At 42.8% G+C, this 20,394-nt stretch overlaps 1 pseudogene across 1 annotated transcript; it reads right to left on the bottom strand.

Moving 5' to 3' along the window:
* Positions 1 to 1,358: 1,358 nt before the first annotated feature.
* LOC308429909 (large ribosomal subunit protein eL32-like) lies at positions 1,359 to 17,607 on the bottom strand (annotated as a pseudogene). The gene is made up of 3 exons: positions 17,193 to 17,607; positions 3,998 to 4,174; positions 1,359 to 1,448 (listed from the first exon to the last, which is right to left on the bottom strand). The product of its transcript is annotated as a large ribosomal subunit protein eL32-like (transcript).
* Positions 17,608 to 20,394: the final 2,787 nt, after the last annotated feature.

The raw sequence follows: 20,394 nt of genomic DNA, 5'->3' as shown, positions 1-20,394 counted from the left end.
ATGAAAGTCACAAGGAAAATTTCATTCTTCAAGTATGAAAATAAGGACAGAAATAATCCCATTATAATTTCCCAGAACAAACTGACATCATATATCAGAACAGATGATAGAGAAACGCATGATGTTGGTCTCGTGAGATGTTTGTTAAGCTTTTCCAGCTATACCAAGAACTGACTTATAAGGGAAGCTGCTAATAATCTCCATGAAATCAGAGCATTTCTCCCACGCCAAAGATAAATTTAATACTAAAGCCTTATGCCTATTTGCATTCTAAACTTGTAGCTCTCCTAACCACTAGGGATATTAAATTTTTAAAAAGAAGAAAGGAAGGAAGTAAATTACTAAAGCCCCTCCCACACCAGTCACTGACATCAGATGCAAAGGACTCAAGCCTGCCTGTCTGTCCAGTGGACCTAGCAAATGGAAGAGCAGCCCTGTATCACTGGGGCATCTGTTATACATCAACTTCATCTCAGATAGCTATAAATCTCATCTGGCTTCTGACATCAGAAACTAGAATTGGGAGCATGGGCTCAGAGGCATGCTCCTCTGACTCTTGAATAATGGTAGTGTTCCAAAATCCCAGCCTCTCCCAGGGTCTCTCTGCCACAGAGCACCTATTTCACAGCATCCCATTGCTACAGAATCATTCCACGTTACTTTAATGAAAGGGGTAAGTAAAATTTGGAATGTTTTAGGAAATCTTTATTTCTGGTGATATCTGTCAACATAAAGTTAATTCTATCTTCAAGAGAGAGTGAGAGAAATATTTCCATATAAAAAACTCATTTCCAACCTTAACCCCATAGCCAGCTAGATTTCTGTATTAATGTTCACTATGATATTTGTACCATCAAATGATTAGAAGTGTTTTATCTTTTAGGGAGCTCTAACTTAGTGAGACCATTCCTCAAAATACAAAGAATACTGAGGGGGTTGCTCAGTGGTATAGCACTTGCCTGGTGCGTATGAGACCCTAGGCTCAGTCCTCAGAACCACAAAAAATTAACTGAAATAAATGAAACACTGGAAAAGAAGCAAAGTCCCTCTAAGCAAAAACTTGATTTAAGGATTTAAAAGTTACACATCTATCTACAGGTTTCAACAATATTTTGGGAAATTGTCTTTTCTGATTCTAAAATAATAATTTTATTACAAACCTTAAGTTCAGGATCTTTTTTTTTTTCCTTCTATGTCCTTGCAGGGAAGCATTTTCTAAAGAAATTCAGGTGTTCTTTATTAAGAAGAATCTTTTTATTAAAATTTTAACACTGAAAGCCCAGGTTCACATCAGGAGTTGTTTTGAGCCTGAAAATAGATAGTAGTTTTAAGAAACAATCAGAATGAGCCTATGGAGTTCATTTCAAATGTGTTACCCTGTGCTCCTTCCCTCCTGCAACAGTGATGAACTCAGAACTAACGCCGTCCTCCTCGTTCTCTACTTCATCCTTGGAGAGAGAAGGTAGGTGTAAAAAGTAATAGAATTCACTCAAAACCTGAGCGAGCGGTACCTCATTGGCCTGAGCAGCGTGCACAGCCCAGTGAGCTCAGCCCTGCACATAATTCTTTACAAACTGACATCTTGTTCTCTGTGAATGGTAGCCGAAGCTTACACTTTTTAACAAAACATAATGTTTGATGACATAAAAGACCGTAACAAAAGACATGCTGTGAAAAATGACTTCTGAAGGGAAGGATGGGCTCCCAGTTTTGTGTAGTTCGAAACTCGATTTTGTTAGTTCGTTCTGAATGAATTCATAAGAAAGTCCCTCTAAACAAGGTCAGGAGGAAACTATTTTTCCGTGCCAGATATCCAGTAGAGAAATGAAGTGATTTGCAACCAAAGAACAGTGCTACTCCTGGGGGCTTGGAAGAAGCTGTCTAAGACACAGACTTTGAGTTTTGCTTTTCTGCTCAAAAACTATTTTATAAGCCTTATTATTTTTAATTTTAGAAATTATTTTTTAAAGGAATAAGTGCTAGAGAGACTAGATTACCTTAGTTAATTGGTTCAGTAGGAAATTTTCCTCAAGTATGATGAACATCTGGATGGTCCTTTGCAAACAGAAAAACAAAGGAAAATGAGTAATATCCATGAGTAGCATCTTGACATGGTGTCGCCATGAGGCAAACCTCCCAAGAAAGAAGTTCACAACCACTCATCAGAACATAGTTCCCCAGCCCATGAGGGAGAACACTAACAAATCCTTATGCTTTGGGGTTTTTCCCGAGATTCCATTGACTTTGCATCTTTCAGCGTGGGGCTATTGAGGCTTATATAATTCAGCCACATAATTTCTTATATTCAGTATCACTTTAGGATCATTAATGAAATGATACGATTTGTAGCATTATTATCGCACATAAATAATCACACATTGTTCATGGTTTTTTGTGCAGTTTTTACTCATTAAGCGTCAACATTAATCATTCACTACATTAAAGATACCCTTTGCTATTACACAAGTTCTACATATAGTAGCTTTCTAATCACACCCACCCACCAACCCCCTTTTATTCATTTCCTGGGTTTGGTGTTTCTGACAGAGTCTCAGTTACTTTAGACCGCTCTAACTCACTATGCAGACAGGAATGACCTTGGATTTCTGATCTTTCCATTCATCTCCTTGGTGTAGACATGTAGCACGGTACCTGGTTTTATATAATGCTGGGGGGGGGTGGATCCAGGGCTTCATGCATGCTACACAGTCACCCTGCCTAAATGAACCACATCCCAGTTCCTTGTTTTGTTAAAACAGGATTCCAGCCACACTAGTCTTAGCTAGCCTGGTTCTTGAGAGGTAGCTCAGGGTAGCCTCAAGCTCACAGCAGTCCTGCCTCAGCTTCCACAGTATTGGAAATACACACATACACTACCACCCTTAGTTGTACCATTTCCCTTCATGACGGAGATTTGTGGAACAATTCAATTCAGCAGTAGTGACCAGTGAATGGTCAGGGCCCTGTTCCTGCCCTCACTGGCCTGGCTCTTCCCAGTAAACCACAGCACATTACAATGGACCAGATAAAGGCCGGACTACTTTGTGACACCTCTCCTGGCAGCCCCTGCTCACTGACCACACTCAGCATGAAAGATTGGCATATTTGTCATTCTTTCTTAGACACCCACTAGCACATATCCAAACCATCTGCGTTAGTCCAGAGCCTCCAAGAGACAGATGCCAAGATGAGATTATTTATTAAGGGAAGTGCCCGTGAGAATGAACCACAGGAAAAGTCATCAGACCATAAATCAGGTCTTCTCCTATGAAGAAAAAACACGGGACAGGGGAGAAAGGATGAAAGGCATAGGGAACATATTTATTAAGCTGCAATGCAGCACTATGCAAATTTCATGGAGGCTTGTGGGGAGAGTTTAAGGCAAAGCTGCCCTTTAGAAAAGGCCAGCATCTCTCACGTACAGCCCTGCACAGCACCTCTGTCACAGTTAATCATCTCTCAACCTCTGACGGGAAGCACATTCCAGTGCCAACATGATGACTGATTTTAGAACATGACAGCTGGGTCAGTGGGCCGTTCACATGGAGCTGCAAATCTGGATACTGCAGACAAGAGCCTGTGGCCGTTATAAACGTCCATCCCTCAGACTTCCTACTACGGATTGTGTGATTGAGCCTCCTGGGAGGCTGGCTTCTGGGTGGTATAATGTTTGGATTGCAGGCCTACACCACCCACCTCCTTTGCCAGGATGTCTGTCGCTGCTATCATGCTCCTGATGATGTGCCTGCCGTGCCAATTCTGAGATAAGCAATGGTCGTGTTAGCGAGGTCAGCTGGCCCAGCCTCATCATCTGCTTGGTTGTTCAGTGCCTCTTCCCGAGATAACACAGGACACAAACCTCTTCATAGTGCATTCACAGTCTAGTTTGTCTCAAATGTATGGTCCCTTCCCTTTAAGACATCCCTTTAAGCAGATACCTGTGCCATTGGCCAGTATCTGGGAACTGTAAATACAAACTATATGATCAGATAAATACCTTGAAGTTCTCACCCGGCCACGGGTATAAGAGTTGCTGTTGCATCTGTTGAAAGATGAAGCTCAGGCCATCGGGGCAAACTGTCGGAACCGCATAGTCATTGCCTCTTGTCCTGCTCAGCTTAATAGTTGGATGTACCAGGATGTGATCATGGACTTCCACTGCACATGTCCAACTCTGAATTAGAATGTTCAGTAGAATCCAAACCATAATGGGCAATTCTTTTCTCAGAATCCAAAATCATTATCTCTGCCAGGGCTCAATAGTGTGCCCATTACTGGTTCTTCTATGCGGGGCTTAGCATGGTTTTATCTCAGAATCCCAAGGGGCTGAACTGTGAGAGCTGATTCTCTCCATAGAGCCTGCCTTTGCTCCAGTTTTGCACACCACAGAGAGCATGAAACCCACGGGATCTATTCAATCATATGGACCAAGCAATATGGCTGTTGCACATGCAGCACAACACACCCCCTTGACCTGCCCCAAGCCCAGTTCAAAACTGGCAGTTGCTGCATGCTCACACAGTAGATAGGTCAAAGCAATACTCTCATTTGTGGAATATACTGTCCTCAAACCGAAAGAGGTATCAAGCCCCCTGAGAGCTTCACTGCAATGTCAGGATTGTGGACGTCTGTGGGATACATTCTGGAACTCATTTTCTTCAGCCTCCTCACCCCTTCCTCTGGCCAGTGTTATTCACACTTCATTCTATCACAGAATTCCTTTCTCCTGAAAGCAACTCAGAAGTCCAACTAAGTGTTGGTCTTGGCTTTATCCAGACTTGCAAGAACTGCCATAGTAGTGAGCTGTCCCTGTTCCCCGGGATATTGGATTTGGGGTCCTGAGAAAATTGAATTCCAGGTCACTTAATCAAGTTCTCAAAAATATAGCCTAAGGAGTACTCCCTGGCCTCCTGTCAGGACAGTCTGGCCATTCTTGAAAGTTAACGACCGCAGAATCTTCCTCCTTCCTAACAGATTCCAGCCTGCACCCACCCAGGCTTTGCTGAGTGTGAACCTTGATGAGGAGGGAGGAGTGGGGAGGAGGGGAGCGAACACGTCTGTCCTGTCTACAGCATCTTCACATACAACACAAGTTACCAGGAGACACCTCTACAAGCCTAAAAGATTAACTGAGGGTGTGTCTGAGAATCTACGTTTGAGGACATCCATCTCCACGTCCTCATGACAGTTTTCAGTGTCAGGTCAGGGTTTTCCCAAGGCCCCAGATTCCCTTTGCCCCTTGACCCAACATTTGTTCCTGGATAAGCCCCCAACCCTTGAGATCTCTGCAGTTCTAGCTACTCAGGCTCCAGTCCGCTCAGTCCTGGCTGTTCCGTCCCACCACAGAAGGTAAGGAACTCTTTGAAAGCCACTCAGGAGACCCTGTGCCTGCACTGTTAGTGATTAAGCACTCGCTCTATCCTCTACTGGCATGAATCCAACTTGGCAGCAGTCAGCCAAACTCTGCTGCTTTGAGGATACTTTCCCACTGCATAGCTTTCAGATGCCTCAGCTTTACATCTTTCTTCCCTGCCAGGATACACTCTGCAGTCACCATCAATGAAACGTTCGCATTTGATTCACCGCCTTTTGATATGAACTATTCATTTCCTGTCTATCAACAAGCTGCCCTCCTCTTTGCCTTTGAACAGTTAGTGAATAAATTTCAAGTTATCATCTGACCACACATTCTTGGTACTGCTCAGGTATAGTTCACCCGGGGAAGAAGGCCAAGGCTGCTGCTATGCTCTGAATATGAAATGCCTTCACAGCAGCATGTTAGATGCTTGGTCCCTGAATGGTGGCACTCTTCTGGGAGGTTCTAGAAATTGTAGGAGTGTTCTAGAAAGTCTAGGAGAAAGCAGGTCCCTCGGGGTGTTCTCAGTAAATACATCCTGAGGAAGCATCTTCTGGAAAACTCTTTCTGTTCTTCTTAGCAACCATGCGTTGAACAACTCTGCTTCACATGGCCCTGCTGCCCAGGTGTGGTGCCATACCATGAGCCCAGAATCAATAGAGCCAGCCATGACCAACAAAAATGTTGAAACAGGGATCCAAAATGAATCTCCGAAGTTGTTTTTTTCAGATACTTAGTACAGTGATCCAGAGGTAACTAATGCGGTAGGATTAGGTATGTAAGATTTACGGAGGTGAAAGCTAGAGAAGAAATGAAGGAGACAAGACTTGGAGGAGCATCAGACGCTTTCCTCCTTTGCCAGGTTCCACAGGTCATGGTTTATTCCTCACAGTCCCAGCTCACAGGACATCCTTTTTGGGTGTAGCAGGCCAGTATCTCAGCTGTGTATTTATAAGACATATTGGCTGACCTGATACATAAAAAGCAGAACAGAGCTCAGGCCGTCGAGATACAACAGGGCAGAAGAGCAGGGCCAACTCAGGGTGCACACGATAATCCGGTACCATGGGAGCTAAGAGGGAACTGGCCTCTAAAACACGAGTGCTTGATTCTAATAAGGTCATTCATTTCTGATCCCCCAACAAAACCGCTGCCTGCAGCTATGAGTAGAGAAGAAACCTAGCTCATTCCACCGTTAGTAAGTGGATAGATCCCAATTAAGGAACTTGACTTTCAGAAGAGTGCACAAAGATGTGCTCACATCTGAATGCACACACACACACACACACACACACACACACACACACCCCAAGTGAGCAACCAGGTGATAGATAGATAGATAGATAGATAGATAGATAGATAGATAGACAGACAGACAGACAGAGAGAGAGAGAGAGAGAGAGAGAGAGAGAGAGAGAGATGGGAGAGTTTCAAGTTCAAAGCTAGCCTAGGCAACATAAATTATAAAATAAAACATAAGAGATGATCTCCATGTCCTACTCTTACTGAAGAGCTATTGGCAGTGGGTAGTTGCTATGGAAGAGAATATCATTCTTTTTTTAGGCTATGGCTACTAGTTGGTTTCCCACACTTCAAATGGATGGCTTCATACCTGGGCACTAACTTACTAACTAGACATTGTTGGATGAAGCTAGGAGGAAGACATTTTGAGGGATGGTTGGCAGAGAGCCATAGGGAAAATTAGTGAATTGGTAGCTCTGTAGTCATATTTTGTTATGAAATTCTCAAAAGTAAAAAGTTTGAAAGAGAGTAGGCAAAGAGCTCAGCACTGCTTTCTCATGTGGTCTCCATGCTGAGTGGCTTTTCCACCAATCTACATGCCAAGTCTCAGTTCAAGGCAGACATTACAGCCATCCAACATGAAAGCCACTCTGCACACATATATAAATAGAGCATCAACTAAACCGTGGAGGGAAAGTGGATTGTTAAGACTGAGTAGATTTTGTCACAGAGCTATCTAATGTTGCCAGAAAATGTACTGAATCTTTAATTGGGCATCAGTATCAGGCCAGTGACTCTAAGCTGGATTACTTCCATTCCCTCTCCACCATGGTAAGCTATGCTGACATTCTTCATTGAGCTCATGTACATGTCTGTCACCATCCACACTGACTGTGATGATGGTAGCTTCCTCACACAAACCAGCCACATAGAAGACATGGAGTCCTTATCCATCTTCCAAAGCAGGCTGGACCAGGAAAGTTGGTCTTCACTGTGCCTAGAAAATAAGGAAGTGCTTGTCTGGTTAACACAACTCCAGAAGGAAGGTGCAATCATGTTTGAGAAGTCACCTGACTACATCTAGAACATATTCCACTTAGAGCAATGTCCCTAGGCTATGGCCATGTCGTACCAAGAAAGACTGAGCCACGATCGGCTGGTCTGTGAGAGTCTGCCGTGTCCAGCGACCCATGTTTACACTAGTCACTCAATTAACAAGCCAAGCACCCCTGGCTCTCTGGGGATGCTCAGGATAGAGAATTACCCCAGCACCATGATCTGATGGAGGCAAATTCCTACATAGTCTTGTTTGGAATGTACATATAGAATCTAACACTTAGGTATTCAACAGACACCCAAGTCCATAAGCAGAGGAGCTGAAAGGGGTATGGATTCCAATTCAAGGTAAAATGGGAAGTAGGGAAAACATTTTCTAAGTGTATTTTTGTCTCATTTGGGGGGAGACCTTAATATTAATTTATATCTAAGGCACTGAAAACTATTCTTGAGAGTAAAATAAAAATTAATACTTTAAAGAAATGAATTTTCTTTTTCTGCCTCAAGTGAGTTGTCCATCATTAGTCATATGGTTTAATGCACATGGTTTGGGCTAGGCCTGATATCCCATCTCTCGGGTGAGAATCTGGTTTCTCATTTCCTGGGTGTAAGCTAATTGCAGATTTTCTGCAGTTTGGAGTTTTTACTTCTATTCTGGCCAGAAAATCTGTTTCCATGGAAATTGTGTTGAATTGTCAATGATACTAAGCCTATAGCCTTCTCTCAAGCACACAAACCCCTCTCACAATACTGTTGATTAGCTGGATGTGCTTTGGCAATGTTTAGATGATACTAGTTGACCATAAATGAATGGCTCCTGTTACAACTCACAGCAGTCTTTGAATTATTACTCTTTCTTAAATTGTTTCACTAAAATTAAGATCTGCAGGTCCCAGACACCCAGACCACTTAGGAAATGTGAGGCTCCCAGGACCCAACAGGGGTGACTTTAGCTGAAATGCACTGGGAAGGGATAGATCCTGTAGTGACCTTCTCCAACAGATAAACATGACCCCCAGTCAAGATGGGGACACCCACCCATCTCAAAGTTTTTAACCCAGAAATGTTTCTGTCCTAAGGAAGAACATGAACAAAAAACTAAGACAAATTCCAAAGGAAGGGCCAACCAGGGACTGCCTCTCATCTGGGGATTCATCATGTCCACAGACACCAAACCCAATACTGTTGCCATGGTCAAGAGGTGCTTTCGAGCAGGAACCTAGTGTGGCAGGTCCTGAGGAAGTCTGGCCAGCAACTGAGCAATGCAGATGTGGATGCTTGAAACCAACCAGCAGACTGAGCTCAGGGGACCTGGTGGGGGAGCTGGCGGAAGAACCAGAGAAGAGGAAGAGGATTGCAAACCCATTAGAACAACATAAGCTGGCCTGACCACCCAGTTCTCCCAGAGTCTAGATCACCAACCAAGTTTACCTGGAGAGAGCCATGGCTCCAGATACATATGTAGCAGAGGACAGCCTTGATTGACAGCAAAGGGAGGGGAGGCCCTTGATCCTGGGGAGGCTTTATACCCCAGCATAGGGAGATGCTGGAGCAGTGGGGTGGGAGAGTGTGAGTGGGTAGGGGAGAACTCTCATACAGGCAAAAGGGAGGACAGAGGGTGGATGGGGGGGGGCTGGTGGAGAGGTAACCAGGAAGCAGGATATCATGGGATGGGAGGGGAGCTGATGCATGGGGTAACCAGAAAGTGGGATATTTTTTGAGATGTAAACAAATGGAATGATTAATATACTGTCATATGTCTCTTTTTGAACAGGGAAATTATTCAAGATTTGGCATTACATTCTTTGAGTATCAGGTCCTGGGTCTAAGAGTATTCTAAAGACTATCTCTCTCTCCTCACAATACCACAGTGCCCTCTTAACACCACAGAATATTATTCAGCCATAGAAGAACAGTCTTGTCATTTGTAACAATATAGATGAAATTAAAGATCGTTGTGATAAGTGAAACAAATCCAGGCACAAAAAGACAACATAGTCTAACTTATCAGTGAAATCTCAGGAGATGGATCACATGGAGTTGAGAATAGAAGGGCAGTGACCAGGGATCATGGAGAGAAGGGCCAGCCATTGGATCAGAGGTGCTAAGTTACAACTGGATAGGAATGAAAAGCTCTGGATAACAACCATGTGCTATGTGTTTCCAAAGTCTTGAAGATTTTTTTTTTAAGTTTTAACATTTTAAAAATGATGTGTTTGAAAACACAGAAGCATTTAACTTGATCTCAATGTTATCTAATGAGCCATATCCCCAGACCTCCTAGCTGAATATTTTTCATTTGTGTTTTCAGTGTTTGGCTAAAGCATGATATCATAGACCTGTGAAGTAAGCACTAACCAAGCAGGTTGAAGCAGGAGAACCATGAGTTCAAGGCTAGCCTTGGCTACACAGCAAACCTGTCTCCTAAATCACTGAGGGGCTGCACATAACATAAAATTCTCTGTGTGACATGTGCTCTCCGGTAGCTCATGCGTGACGTGTGCTCTCAAGTAGTAACTTGGCTTTGCAACCATCATTACAAGCTCCGAACCATTTTCACTGTCCAGAGGAAACTATACCTGTTAGCAGTCAGCTCCAATTCCTACCTGCCCTTAGATTCTGCCATCTGCTAAGCCACTTTCTCTCTGACTGTATTTCCCTATTCTGGGTGGTACATATCAGTTGGTTCATACACTATGTCGCCTGCATGTCCAGCTTCCTTTGCGCAGCTTATGGTTTCAGATTAATCTATGCTAACTAGAATGTCCCAGTGCTTCCTCCGAGTCCCAATCAACTATAATCCACTGTAATGTGGGCCGTGTGATTGTGCAATCCACTTTTTGTATATCCACTTAACAGTGAGACATTTGGATTGCTTCCACATTGAGCGACTGTAACTAATACTGCTATGAACAGTCATGTCCAAGTTCTTACAGAGACATATGTTTTTAACAAATACGGATGTGTACCTAGAAGAGGAATTTGGAGGTAATACAATCATTTCATGTTCATTTTGGAGAAAAAAAAATCAAACTGTTTTCGACAAGTGCCACTTTGTATCCTCACCAGCAAGTAAGTTACTTTTTGCATTTTAAATACCTTGAATATCTTTTTGTGTTGATAGTAATAAAACTTTTAATAGCAGTGTTCTGTTCCATGAAGACATTGGGATCTATTTAATTGTTGCCTTAGAGCAGAAAGTCTTTAGAATGCCAAACAAAGTGTAGTGAACATATTTTATATATCTTGCTACTGTAGTTACTTGGTCAAAAGTAATGTATGTTTAAAGTATCCTTAATGTAACATTTAAAGGCCTTTGTGATTTCACATGCACAATTTCATAACTTTTGAATATGTACATGACCACAAAAACTCCATTATAATCCAATAAGTCTATTCCTCTAAAAGAGCTGACTTTCAGAACTCAGAGCATAGCTCAGTAGTAGGATGCTGGCCCAGTATTCATGAAGCTCTGGGTTCAGTCATCTGTGCCATGGTAATCTCCTTCCCCCTTGGCCCCGCCCCCAAACTCTGCTAGCTCCAGACAGCCATCAATCTATTCTCTGTCAAATGAGTTTGCATCAAATAAGGGCACATTTTCTACAACTTTATATAAATAGATTCACATAATGTATATTTTTACCCAGTTCTTTTTACTCACTGTGATTATTTTGAGATTCAGCCATATCATCATGTGCAAAAATAAGACAATATCTCACACTCCTTTATATTTGTTATTCTGCCATATGGATACATTGGATCTGTTTGTTTTATTTCTTTGTCGATGGGTACATAGAGTTGTTTCTAATGTTTGATATTAAAAATAAAGACACTGTGACAAATTAGTTTCAAATAGTGTTAGATTCATTTCTTATTTTTTTCTTTGCTGTATGCAGATAACTAGATCATGTGGTAAGTATGTATTTCTCTTTCAAAGAAACTGGAGGTTCAGATCAGTAAGTAGAGCCAGCCTAGCCAGCCAGATCCCTAGCACTGCCTCAGATGGGTGGTGGAATGCACCTCTGTAATCCCATTCCAGAGGTAGAAACAGGATGGCTGCCTGGGAGGGTCAAGTCATCTTCAGATTCGGCCAGCTCCGGGGGATCCCTGAGACAGTTAAGACATTGACAAACTCCTTCAAAGTCATTGTTCCATTTTTGTTTCTATAGACAGGTCTCTCCGGTTCTTGCCATGTGGTATCTCTTATTGTTCATCCTAATCTAGGAAAATAAATTGATATATATTTGTTGTTGTTTAGAATTTATTTATTGTATATCTTGCAAATGTGCACGTGTAACTACATATGCATACATTATTGGATTAGACATATTTGGCAGAATACTGACATTAACTACTTGGTTTGTGGGGCAAACTTTACAGAAATGCAAAAGGACAAACAAAGAATCAACATATATGGGCATGTAATTACATGCCTTTAATTCCAGCAACTTGGGAAGCAGGAGCAGGAAGATCTCTAAATTTACAGCCTCTCTAGTCTATACAGTAAGGTCAGACAATGCTATACAATAAGACCTCACTTTAAAACAAAAAAGAAAAGGGAGGGAGGGACAAAGAGAAGGGGGAGGGAGGGAGAGAGAGGGAGGTGAGAAGGAAAGGGAGGGAGGGAGGGAGGGAGAGAGAATGAATTATATTCCAGGAAGAAATCTCAGAGATTCATCTATCTTTAAAGACTTTAAAAATACCAAAATTCATGGTCTAAATCATACATCTATTTCATTATCTAGTGTGACTCCTACAAAAACTGGTTTTCTGGAGAAGACAATGAACTACCTCAAATTCCATCCAATTCTGCACCTGCAGTCCAGTATGGTTTCTTTGTTTCATCAGATTAGTGCTGCTTCTAGGTCATGATATGTGGCTGCTGAGCTGAGAAAGGCCCTCTGTTGCCTTTCTATCAGAAAAACCTAAAAGAAAACTTGCATTCACTTGGGATAGATAGACCACAATGCATACATGTGCTTTCTACCACAGAACCCTGAAAACTGTTTTACTATCTGTCAAAATACAGCCTAAAAGAAACTGGATTTTCTGGGCATTTGGTTGACTATCACTTTGGCTCGATATAGTAATAACATCAGATCAATAAGCAAAAAAGGCACATGTGTCTTTTATATTCTACCTCCCCTCCCACAAAGATTCCTGAGCTTTTTTTTGGGGGGGGGATGTGGTACAATATCCCATTTAGGGTTGAACACTTTGCAGTCTCATATCTCTGCACGTTGACCAGTGGTGGATCTCTGTGTTAATCACCACCTAGCAAATAGAAACTTCTCTGATGAATGATGAGAGAAACGTTGATCTATGGGTATAATGATAAATCATTAGGAATTGATTTAATACTGTGTCCACTTAGCAGAGTAGTTGCAGTAAGTTCTCCCTAAGTAGGGCCTATGACCTAGGTCTAGCCATAGGCTCTTGATAATAATGGTGCCAGCATAGGCTTCATCTTGTGGAGAGAGCTTTAAATCCAATCAGAAAGTAGTTGGTTACCCACATGCTATGGGGACCAGTACCACAGTGGGTATGTCTTGTCACACTCATTATTGTAGCTCACAATGTCCATAGTTGGTTAAGATTGACAATTGCATTTCTCTTCCAGCCCCTCCCAACACTATGAAAACTAGCTGATGAGGATGAAGCTTCTAGGTCACTATTATCTTGATATCTCCATGTCCTATGACTCAACTGTGCCATGTCTTCCGCAACAGGCTTCTACTGTCAAGTGTCTGGGGTAACAAGAGAGTTGGCAATAACCTGTAATGTTGTAGGGTCTATAAACCTTCCCTGGTCAACGACTACATAACTGGTAACCGATTCCTGCCATTAGGCTTATTTTTTTTATTGCATTAAGCTGTACTATCTGATGGGGCATTAGCACCCTGTTACACGGTAATTTTATTTAGCTATATATATCAAATAAAAACAGAGTATCAGGTTTACATATGAGGATGATTATAAAGAAACGGTGTCTTACAGAGATTTCAGGGCAGATTGCTGTACATATGAACTCACAGCAGTTATGATAGGAAACACGAGCCCTGTGAAGATCAAGCCAGACCACATCTCAGCATGAAGAAGGGACAAGGCATAAGGTACTATAGTTAGTCTGGGAGCTATTGGCAAGTGACAGCTGCCAGGAGAAGGAGAGTCAGTCACCCTGGTAAGTCACCCGGGTTCCAGTAGAAATCCACACACTCAAGAACATATTGGACACATTGGACTTGGTAGATTTGCTTTAAAAAAAAAACAGAAAGTTGAGTAAGTGGGGAGCTAGGAGATGTGTGTGGAGTGGGGGTTGGTGAGTAACTATGAGCAAGACACATAAATTCTCAAAGAACCAAGAAAATTGTAGGTATCTTACAAGGTGTGTCACATATATCTGAAAGATACTGTATCAGTTACTTATCTCAGTGACAAAGATATCCTGTAAGAAGGGTATAGCTTAGCTCACAGCTTCCAAACGAGTTCAGTGGCTGACTGTTTAGCCACATAAACTTTGGAATCAATAGGATAGCTTTATTTCCTTGTGGACAGGAAACAGAGATACAGAGAGAAGGCCACTAAGAGTGTGGTATAGCCTTGAAAAGTACACTCCCACTGACAGACCTTCACTGAGGCCCCACCTCCCAAATGTTGCCACTACCTCTCAACAGTGCCACCAACAGATGCACATTCCCAACAACAGAAAGGAAACCACCAAAGGTTCCAAGACCTGCCATACCTACACAGATGTGCAGTCAATGATCTAAGGCATGACTGAATCCCCCCTCCAAAGAAAGGTGTCTGGAGGCAAGACTACGCAGACTCAGAGACATTGGCAAAAGGCTGGGCTGCCTGGTGGAGAACAAGAGAGGAGGGCTAGAACACTGGGGATGAAGGAAGGGTGAGGAGTTCTGCAGATAGTCAAACGGATGTGACTTGAAGGGCGAGGAGTGGTGGCCTATTCTGAATATCGAATAGAATGTCAAACTGAAGCTGGTGTGGTGGCCCAGTCAGTAAAGTGCTTCTGTGCAAGCCGAGGACATGAGTTCAAGTCCCAGAATGAACACAAAGAGGTCAGGCTTGGTAACTTGCCAGCACAGGACAGAAACAGGGAGATCCTTTGCAAGAAACATAAGTTCCTAGCCAATGAGAAACCCTGCCCCCAAAATAGTTGGATGACACCTGACATATGTATGGCCTATACACACACACACACACACACACACACACACACACACAAAACCAAGAAAAGGACACGAAAACCTAAGTAGCTACAGTAACCCACACAGATTTGAGTCTTCCCGTAGGCATTGATTGAAGACAAATAGATGGTTTTCTAAGTTCATTTTTATACACACAAAATATCCTGGAAAGGGCATACAAGACACAAAGAGCAGCGGGTGCCTTAGGAACTGTGTATGGCACATTCAGAAAGAAAGAGTCTCTTGAAATCATGTACTATATTATTGTCTCAAAACATGGCCACAAAGAAAAATACAAATAAAGCAAGTCACTCACATGTGCTCCTTGTCCCCACCCCTCCCTTACCATGTTTTCTTTCTCTAATGCCTTTCTCTAATTCATGAGAAGTGGCTACCTTCAGGCAGATGAAGCAAGAACAGAGGCTTCACTTGCCGTCATCCAGGCTGGCCTTTCCTATCTCACCATGATGCTTTGCACCACAGCGCAGGAGCATCTCTGCATTCCCAGTTTGTCCATTATCGCTCATCACAATTCACTAACGTGAGCCACTTGGGTTTCTTCTCGGACCTCCAAGGAAAGGAGACCAGGAAGGTCCAAGGAAAGAGGATCGGGAACACTGCAATTGTAAGATGTTTTCTGTGTCTCCTCTTCGGCATCATTGCTCATTCTAAATGTCTTCATTTGGTCCGTTTTCTCCAGGGCTTAAGACAGGGCCTGGCACACACTTGACACCCGTGATTCATCAAGTTAGGCACGGGAATGAGGGTGGCGGACGGATAGATGATCCGTTCTGCCCACAGAAGGTCAGCTCCATTTATCTATTTAACCTTAAGATAAAAAGCTGCCATTCTCAGATTTGAGGAAGATTACAGACTCTATGTCTGTTCTCAGGACTCCCCGAACACAATTTGGAGATTTTCACCACCTCCCCCAGACCGCCATACCCCTGCGACCCCAACCACCCGAGTCTCTGAGTCCCTATTCCCACCACACCCCAACCCGGCATCTGAGCTGGAGGAACGTGTAGTTAGATGCTTGTCAGCTCAGGATATTTAATAAAAACCCAAGGGTGACTTGCTGTGCCTTGTGCCTTCTCTAATCTCCTGGCGATCCACGACTGTCACAGGTCACAGCAATTTAGCACGGTAGTGGACACTCGACGCCTGCCTCAGATCAGCTCCAAGGTTGCCGCCACTAAGTTGGAAGGCTTTGCTGTCTCCCAGGACATTCAACTGCTTCGTCTTCTCAAAACAGGAGAGTGAGAATTAAAAAAAAAAAAAAAAAACTGCCAGGTCTCGCCGGAGATTAGAGAGCAGAAGGTTACAAACCCCAACATCTACCATCTTTTCTCCTCACGAACAAAGCATAGGTGGGTGCTAAAAAGAATCAATGATTTTTTTTCTTCGTCCTGCCCTCTCTCCCCCGCCCCCAATCAGCAAATTGTACTTAAAGCCACGAACTGCACCCTGAATCTCTCATGCAGTGAAATAATGATTATGCATTAGTGAGTGGCTTCAAGCAGAAGCCTGGTTTTTATTTAGCAGGAAACAGCTTCCCTCTATTTATTAAGAAACCACCGTATCATTTATTTATCACATAGCTACCATATGCTACACACTCTGTTATTTTCCTTAACATATGTGATCTCCCTTAATGTAGTTCCTGGGTGCGTTTATTCATCCACCTCACCGCTGGAAACAAAGGAAAGCTTAGAGAGGTTATCCTGTTGACTTGCCTGGTCCTCAACAAAGGCAGCAGAGATTAAATAAGGTTTTGGTGTAATTGGCTTTAATTTCCTACAGATGGGACATTGTTATTTAAGCGTAATTTCCTTTGGGCTGCAGCTCTTGGTTTTAAACAGATGACTTTATGGCTGAGCTATGTTTAGATGCTGAGCAGCAGTCAATTGCAGCCCCGGGTTGCACTGTAAGATTTAAATCACTGGCCGGGCTCCAGCTCCCTGAAAGAGGAGATACAAACAGTTGGGTGTCACCGAGGAGTCAGTGAACACAACCATCCCAGTCTGCTATGGCAATGCCTGTAAACACAAGTGTGACCATGTGCAGACCTTCGGGGCCGAGGGGAGAGGAGAAAGGATGGCCCGCAGGCGTCACTTGTTTGATTTCGGGACAGGTCAGTACCCTCTCTGGGGTACACCGACTCAAAACCACACACCTATCAGCGCTCACTATCTTCTTACTTAGCGGCTCTAAACACACACAAATGGACTTTCTGTCTATCTCATTCGACTGGTTAGTACATTTCTTCCTTCCTTCCTTTCTTTTTATTTTTTTTCAGTTTTTGTGGTTTTATTTGAACACAGAACACGTACACAAGCCATCCACTTATTTTCTTCACTGCGTAGCCTGGCGTTGGGATCGGTGACTCTGACGGCCAGCTGTGCTGCTCTTTCTACGATGGCTTTTCGGTTCTTAGAGGTCACATAGTGAGCGATCTCAGCACAGTAAGATTTGCTGCACATCCGCGGCACTTCCAGCTCCCCTACATTGTGGACCAGAAATTTCCGGAAGCCTCTAGGCAGCATGTGCTTGGTTTTCTTGTTACTCCCATAACCAAATGATGGGCATCAGGATCTGGCCCTTGAATCTTCTCCGCACCCTGTTGATGCCTCTGGATTTGAGCCAGTTTTGCTTGATTTTCACATATTAGTCTGACTAGTGCCTCATGAACTTTTTGGTCCTCTTTTTCACGATCTTGGGCTTCACCAGAGGCCAGAGGGCAGACATGATGCTGAAAATTAGATGGTCAGGTCAGTCATTTCATGTAATAGGCATTAGCATGCTCATTCGTGTGATATGATAGTGGGTCTTACATTTTTATTGGATATTCACTGTATTAACATTTTAGATGTTATCCACTTTCTCCCCACTTCCATCTCCCCCCTCCGTTTGCTTCCATGAAGGTGCTCCCTCTCCCAGCAACCCTCTCCATCTCAGTGCCTTGGCATCCCCTACACTGGGAGATAGTGTTTTTTAATATCTAAAAATCAAAGAGATTCTTTATGAGGAAATGAATCAGGTATATTGACAATAAACATGTAACTTGGCTATATCCCTAGATATCTTGTTTAATGTCGAGATAAGAATTATTTATTTACCCATTTTGACAGACAGCTGTATAATTTAATTTAAAAATGATAATTAAGAGAAAGATGAAAATAAATGGGGTACATTTTATACCTTTAATCCAGTGGCATATTTTTCTATTTCTGCAGACTAATAGGCATAACAGGAAGTTGGTAGACTTAAGATTGTTACAAAGGAAAATCACAAGGGCTGGGGAAAGATCATAATGCTACTGTGTTTTCTTTAATCAGACCCAGAGATCTGAAACTTTGTCTTAATATACAAGTATTCAGTCGCTTCCTATCTAAAGCAAGGCATGGCTTCTCTGCTGTGCTAGAGGACTTGAAAATTATAGGCCAGTTGTCAGCAGCCTCGGGCAGCCGGCAGTGATTTTGTTCTGCAGCCCTAACTCATCTTGGATTTACATATGTCTCTTCGGAGCTCCTTGATTTACCAGCCTTGACTTTCAGTTGCCTTCTCTCCCTATGTTTGAACTGTTCTCTTATGATCCAGTGCATCTTCCATGGAGAAAAAATAACAGTACGACTGGGCATGAAATAGCTTACTTTCCCTAGCATCCTGACGTGACACTGACACACCTGTGGACATTGTTGGGCCATGCAATACGTCAGTCAGTTTGAAAGCACCATCAACTGATCCGCTTGTAGGAATTATTTCCCACAGTTTTGGGTACTAGAAACCCAAGAACATGCCAGCAAGGCCAAGCTCTGGTGAGGACCACTTTCTGGGTGGGATACTATTGTTCTATTGTTGCCTTTTTCTCCTAGTTGCCAAGGACTCCATCCACCCTCATGACCTAATCATTGTCAGAAAACCTCACTTAAAATATTCTCATGTCGAAGATGAGATCTCAGTGCATGAATCCCACTAGCCTACTTTCAAACTCCAGATACACCTGTATATTAGTTGGGTCACAATAGACAAAGAAGTTATTCCAGCCTCAATACCTCATTGCATATAGAACAAAGGCAACAATGGTGCCTACTGCATTAGACTGTGGGCAAGTAGATGATGTAAGGAGACGCCCAGCTCATACCAGATGTTCAGTAGATAGCGGTGGCCGCCATCTCTACCACCGTCATGGCAGGGCTGGTAAGCTGATAAGCCTGAATTAACGGTCCACTCAATGTAAAGCAATTATTCCCTGGATCCAAATGATGGAAATAAGTAACAGCCAGATTTCCAGTCATCTGTGGAGTTGCCTTATCCCAAACATACACACATGCATGTATGCATGTACACACACACACACACACACACACACTCTTTAGCAGACTTGTGGAGGAATAAACCAATGGGAAGGAACCTTTCTTCCCTTCTACCCAGTGTTTTCTAGCTCTGAAATTGCTGCCAACATAGTCATTCAAACAGCAAGGAATGGCTCTTGCCTTTCTGGTCAATCCTCACCTCTTCTAGGCATGACTGGCCAGCTGATTAGGTAGCTCTGGAAACAGGTCAGTGTGGGAGTTTGGCATTTATATTTGAGGCTGGCTCTCACTTTCTCTCTCTTCCTCCTTCTCCACCTCCTTTTCCTCTTCTTCCTCCTCTTCCTCTTCCTCCTCCTCTCCTTCCCCCTTCTCTCCCTCCTCCCTTAGATACACTAGGAGAAACTAGAAAAAAATTCATTTACTAAAAAATTTCACTTTTCCCTAGAAAGTAAATCAGGTCTGTTTTGCCCGTGGATCTATGCTCTGTGGCTTTCTTACAAACCCACAAGCTACATCTTTCATCACACTTTCATAGTCACAGAATGTCACTCTTCCTGTGGTGTCTCATAAATAATGTTCTGTGTTCAGGCATGGAAATAAAGATCTTTTAGTGATTCTTTAATCTCCAACCACATGCTCTGGAGGGCCCAGCTTTCTGTAGTTACCCCCTTTTCTCTCTCTGTAGCACCCTCTTTTTTCAAGCCTGCTAAAGTTAGAATGACTATCGTTCTTTTAAGTCTGATCTTGGGTTTTTATTCCCCACTTCTCTGCACCGTTTTCCCCAAAGCAAAATCTCAGCTTGACAAATTTCTCACTTGGAAAAATGTTCATTTACAGAATTTTCAAGCTGTTTTCAGAATAAGCATGTTGGTGGTATTCTTGACACCTAAGCACATAGGTGTTTGTTGCATGAAAGATACGTAAAATGTACGCATTTAATTAAAAGATAATTCTCAGAGAGAGCTCTTGCATGGGTTGCTGGGAAGTAGAAAGCAGTCTTTTGATTATTCCCCTACTAGATCAGAAATGTTTGACTGGAGACAAAGGCAAGAGGACCAGTTAGTAACCACAATAAAACACTTGCCAAAATTACAGGTGATTCCTGTTTGGGAGGCTTAGACTAATTTTTGTTCTTTTAAATAATTACAACAAAATGTTATAAAATACCCAAAGACTCAAAACCTTATTCTGCAGTCAAATTAAAAATGTAGATATCATC

This window comes from Micromys minutus (assembly GCF_963924665.1).
Source record: "Micromys minutus genome assembly, chromosome: 14".
Lineage (NCBI taxonomy): Eukaryota > Metazoa > Chordata > Mammalia > Rodentia > Muridae > Micromys > Micromys minutus.
Note: the sequence above shows the minus strand (reverse complement) of the source record. Positions and strands in the feature narration are given on the sequence as shown.